Below are 6248 nucleotides of genomic sequence, written 5' to 3' on the forward strand. Positions count from 1 at the left end.
GTAAACAAAAACGTGTTGTGATGTTGATGACTCTCCTGACTCGCCGGTTAGGCTGGTTTTGTTCATTTGAAGCTTCGTTTTTCATTAAAAAATTAAGTGCAGCAAGTACAAACATCGTCATAAACTACGGCCAAATGTACGACCCCTGTCTCTCATTATCGATACGATTCTAGAGCGGATTCTGGACCGTGGCCTGAGACAATAAGTTCAAGTTGAGGTTTCTGATGGAGATGATTTGTAAGGAAAGATCTTTTTCTGAATAATGTCTGTTATGTTGACTTTTCGTCCTAAAGATGAACTAAACATGCATGATGCTAAATGAACATAAAAGTGTTTGTAAATGAAGGAGAAAACAAGAGCCCGGAATGCCAGGACCTAACCACATGCTAACAACTGCCAAAGCTTGAAATTTCTGATGTGATCTCAGCACTATTCAGTATTTCATTTGGAACAGGTAACCATATTTAGATTTTTTGTTTTAGGCTAGATGTTGCATTTATTCATTATGTTTTATTATTATCATGATTATTGTTGAATATATTTCTTTTAATGCATCTTTATGTCTATGTAAAAATGTTAAAGATTTTGGATGCAATTGCAATAGGTTGTAAATGTTAAGCAAAATACCTTATTAGAGTAGCCGAGTTAATTTATAAGCATACTTAATTCTCAAAGAATATTCAACCAAGCTTAAATATAAAGCCATGCAGATAAACCTGGCTATTTACCTGCTTAGAGATGAATCAAGTAAAGTACCAGCAATGTTGAAACAGGCTGATCACTTTGTTTTTAGATATATGTATTTTGTGCTAGCTTCATCCAATCATTGATAAAATTTTCCCATATAGCAATGAAATTAAACTAGCAAACTTCTGTAAAGATTTTACATGTGTGTTGTTGGTAATTCCCCTGTGTTACCAACATGTAATCATTAGAATCAAGTATGGCAGTATGGTATCTTATACATCATATACCATATAATCCATATGAACCGCCCCTGCCCCTATAAGCGCCCCCTTAGGTCTTTTTCCAATTGTCAGGAAATAAGGGCCCTCTGGCTGTAAAGTGATTAAAATCAACAAGAATCGTATCAAAATATTGAAGAAAGTAAAAATTAAACTTATCTATTATCCAATATTTCAATGGTAATGAATAATTTAGCATAATTTGGGTGGATTATCTTCACTTTAAGTAAAGTTAGACATTATTTTATTGGTTCCCTGTATTTATTTTTTTTTCAAAAGATTTTTTTAAGTTAAAATATGACATTGAATATCATAAATAGAGTACCAAAAAACCGCCCCCTTTTTACAATTTTCTAAGCGCCCGGGGCAGTTAATAGGGATTATACAGTATTTGAACCCTTGAATCATTTGTTTTAATGCAAAAAGTTGTTGAATTATTAGTTGTGTATCATTATACATTTATTGACTGAGTTCGAGGGCAACATGCGTTTTGTCGGACCCAAGAACCAAACTGTCTGCCTGAGGCCGTTAGGCCAACGAATGAAAATGAGATTAAGCTCCGCCCATTCTGTGACGTAAGTAGTCCAAAATCTCTCCGAGCGGTCCGACATCTCACTCAGCGGTCCAACATCGATTTTTTTATGCCCGCTCAGCAAAACATTAGAAATGTTAGACTTTTTTCGTATAGATTTGTATAGGAACAATTTTTTAAAGGTATAACAATCATAATTGTTTCCTCCAGAAAATATAATAATAAGTTGTCTTCATCTTTAACAGCACATGCACTCGCGGCTTTAAAAAATTAACAACTCAAAACTGAATCACACTGATAATACTATTCTATACAAATTTAAGATGCATGTACATGTATGTAGATCACAAATGTATTTTGCATTTCAAATTTAATGTTTTATTTTTTTTTTACCACAGAAAAAATCTGCAGACTGAGATACTTGTACTGAGGAAATACCTGCTGTTGAAGAAAAAACCCAAGACTTGTTTAGGTATGTTTTTGAAGTCTTTTAAAATGAAAACTTCACTCATGACTTTTTCAAAAGGGAGATAAATGTTAAAAGTCATTCTCCTATTCTTTGTACACTGACAATGCTGATTAATCATATGCTTTATTAGGGTGTGAATATTAATTTTTATTTTGAGTCTTTCAGTTTATTCATATATTTTTTATGCGCCCCAATCGATAGATCAGAGGCGTATATTGTTTTTGTCCTGTCTGTTTGTCTGTCTGTTGTCAACTTTAACCTTAGCCATAACTTTTAACAGATAGAGACTTCATATTTGGTATGCATAATCCACTAATTAAGTTTTCAAAAGACACCAAGGTAAATGACCCTTAGTTTGACCTTGACTGTGACCCTTAAGCTAAAAATAGCTTTTCAAATCTTTGTTGCCTCTGGGCGCATAGTGTTCTTTTTTTTATTTTACCTTTGTTAACAAAATGCAAAAAATTGTGTACACTTGATATTGATTGATTGAATGTTATTTATTTATCTGAATATCACATAGTTTTTTGTGTATTTCAGGTAGAAACGACAATATGCAGATAGTTCAAATTGCTGCATCTAATGGAGCACCCATCATCGTCAGGAATTTTTCTTGAATTTCCAGCATTTCCAAAAATGCACCTTGCAGGCATGGATTGATTGTTGTAGCTTAACACAAGTTACAAGATTATTTAACCCTGATGAGAAGTCACAAAATGCAGTGAATGACACTTGGGAGGAATGAGGAGTGAGGGTTCTTTAGTGTGCCAATATCTGCTGTTCCAACCTTTACTCTCTCAACCGAAATACCTCCAACTTTACAGCACCAGAATATATGATTAGCCACTGGGAAAATTTTTACAAACTTTTCATATGTAACAATAATGCAAGTTTTTAGTGTTGTTCTACATGTAAACAGCACGTACATCATTTTTTAGATATACAGATGTGATGATATAATTAGGAACTCTAGTTAGTGCACGGTTAGTTTTACCCCACATGTATATATGTTATATCTCATAAAAAGACTAGTTAAAAAAATCAAAGTTTGTATATAAGGTAACAGCTAATACATGTAGCTATTTAAAATGACTGAGTGAAATCATTATAAACCAACATATACAAGTAAAATATTTTCGTATATTAAATTTCATCAATACATGTATTTGATACCCAATGGTACTGTTTGATACTGCATAGTTAAATCTATTATACCTGTCATCATTTTGTCCTGAAATGTGAAATACTTTATTAATAAAGTATTTTACCTGTGTTAGAAATTCTTATACTTTTACAATTATAGTAGCCTAGACTCAGAGTAAAATAACACAGGTGCATTATTGTCAAATTTTGCGAAAACATTCCCAGATTACAAATTGATAGATATTTCAGCTCGGGGGGGGGGGGGGGGGGTTAAGGTGGGACACAATAGGGGATCAAAGTTTTACCTAAAAATACCAAGAAACAAGATGTGTTTGTAAAACACTGATGCCCCCGTATGGCAACATAGCAAAGATTAAGCTTTTCTTAAGTGCAAATTTAATTAACTGGTACCAAAAGTAGGGTATTCTCACTGGAAAACAATTGTGAAATTTGAAAGTAAGCCAATGTTAAAGTTTTTTTTTTCAATAAGTACAAAAATCTCCAAGGTCAAGGTCAAAAGGTCAATGTAATTTGGTATCAAATGAAAGGTCTTGCCACATAGAATACTTATGTAGAGCATGAAAGCCTTAGTCCTAACCGTTCAGAAGTTATGTCCAACGTTCAATTTTTTAAAAAGTAGGTCAAACTCCAAGGTCAAAGGGTCAAAGTTCTTGTTATCAAATGAAAGGTTATGTCATAAGGATCAAATATGTAAATATGAAAGTACTAGCCCTAACTCTTTAAAAGTTATGGTCAAGGTTTGCTTTTTTAAAGTAGGTCAATCTCAAAGGTCAAGGTCAAAGTTCTTGGTATCCATTGAAAGTCATAACTCCAATAAATCAAAAGTTATGGGCAAGGTTAAAGTTTTTGCGAACAGAGAGACAGATAGACAGACGGACGGACATGACAAAAACTATAAACCCCTGAAACTTCGTTTACGGAGGCATAAAAATCTTAAGGTAGTAATAGTTGTACTGGTTCAAATGGGGGCCCCAGGGGTAGGGTTGGACCATAATGTGTGAGGGGGTGTCAAATGAATAAATTAAAAAAAAACATCTGCTCAATAACAGCAAAGCCAGTTGTTATATTGATATGGATGCATCATCAGGTTGTTTAAATTTAAGCCTCTCCCCCCCAATGTAAACTCTCAATAATGAAGTGATTTTTGCTTCTTTTTTTCTCTAGCCAGTGTGCTAAGATGAGCAATGTCGCCCATGAGCCTTTTGTTTTTCTGTACTATTTTCGTGATGAATGCATCAGTATTTGACTATTTGATCATATGCAGTAAAGCACGCATTTAACGAAAAATCAAAAACACCTATCTTGAAACAGTCCCTTATACTTAAACTTTTACTATCTATGCTTATTTTTAATTTGACAAACACTGTATCAGGTACAAGTATTTTAGTTAATTACAGGTATGCTAAGAAAATATTAACTTTTGAAATTATCAGGCTTTCAGATATTGATTCCCATGGGACGTGGGTCACAAAAATCGTACTTTGAGACAATCCCTAGAGTATTATATGCATTTATTTCACATAAATTCTACTTTATCACCACCCCTAGAGTTTTACACAACTTAAATTTAAATTATTATTTAGTGTAAAAGTAAATTGAAGAATAAGGAAATAAAACGACACAATTTATTTTGCCAAGGTATTTACAATGAAAATTTTCCCCCGAAATATGCCATTCACCAGAGTTTGACACACCCCCTTAAAAAATCTAGGCCGATGACCTATTTATTTTTTGGCATTATTTGCTACTAAATTATCTTGTTAACATTGTATCTTAATATGAACAAAAATTCTATTGCAGAATTTTTTTAATCATCACTTTTATACCACAAACTCGCATTTTCCCATTACTTCCTATGGTAATCATCGATTTTCGTTGCGTACTTTTGAAACACTCCCTATTAAAAATCTATATCGATGACCATATATTTTTTTCATCGATTTTAACTCACAAAAAGTCACTTTACCTCATAATAAAATTTGAGTAAATTTTCTATTGTAGAAATGAATTAGGTCCGTCGTCGTTAAGACCGATCACTGTTCATTCTGTATTTTGATACAGATACTGAGTACATCTGTTTATTAATATTATGAACTATTTCTCTCACAGGAAGAAAGACAAGTAAACAAGATAATAAAGTTTTAAGAAATGTACATTATTGACTTTTCATACAATTAAATGTTCGAATAAGTAAATGGTATACGACAATTATTTAAAAAAGAGTCTTGCACGATATATATAAACGAACATATTCTGAGTATTTTGCAAATATTTTTCATGAAATATTGTAAAAAAAAAAAAAAAAAAAAAAAAAAAAAAAAAAAAAACCGTATGAAAAGGAAAGTTGTTTAATCAATCAATACTAGTATTTTACAAATTCAAAGGTTCACTAAAAGTCAGTGTATAAAAACAATTTGATTGTCCATTGCAAGAATTACCTAGGTAGTAGGTATCATTGTCACTTTCTTCAATATGTCGCATAAGCAATTTTTTTTTTTTTACTAAAAACAAGTATGCGAATTTCTATCAATATACAGCGTCGTGCCATAAGTATTCGCGGAAAAATGGCGGACGTGATTTGAGAGTTATCGCGCTTGCAACATAAAAGTCACCCAAATACAACAAAAACAAAACAAACGCTTACCTTTAGTACTTTGTTAAATGTCCCTTGGATCGTATACATGCCATGATGCGTTTTGGGATGGATTTATAAAGGTTTTGAATATACTCTATGGTGAAATTCTGCCAAGTGTGTAAAATAACATCGAACAGCTGATCAGGGGTGGTATTATCTCCGACGTGACTTTGGATCTGTCTTTTAATTCTATGCCAACAGTTTTCAATGATATTAATGTCCGGACTCTGGGCTGGCCACACCATACCTCGAATATTATTTGCACGTTTATATTCCTCTACAACACGGGCTCTATGTACCGGCGCATTGTCGTCTTGAAAAACGTAGTTGTTTGCAGGGAAATGTCGGGCAATAACAGGCCACAGGTGGTTGTCAATGATATTTATATATTTATCGGCATTAATGTTACCTTGTACCTTGCATAAAGTCCCTGGACCATACCAGCTGATGCATCCCCATATCATTACGGAAACTTTGGGTTTT

At 33.0% G+C, this 6248-nt stretch overlaps 1 long non-coding RNA gene across 1 annotated transcript; it reads left to right on the top strand.

The window, feature by feature from the left end:
• Nucleotides 1-3018, top strand: LOC134233157 (uncharacterized). Its single transcript, XR_009984925.1, has 3 exons — nucleotides 1-454; nucleotides 1896-1969; nucleotides 2507-3018. It is a non-coding gene; the product is annotated as an uncharacterized LOC134233157 (long non-coding RNA).
• The last annotated feature ends 3230 nt before the right edge of the window (nucleotides 3019-6248 follow it).

This window comes from Saccostrea cucullata, unplaced genomic scaffold (assembly GCF_032062105.1).
Source record: "Saccostrea cucullata isolate Sc308-1 unplaced genomic scaffold, CSIRO_AGI_Scuc_v1 ctg321, whole genome shotgun sequence".
In the NCBI taxonomy this organism is placed as follows: domain Eukaryota; kingdom Metazoa; phylum Mollusca; class Bivalvia; order Ostreida; family Ostreidae; genus Saccostrea; species Saccostrea cuccullata.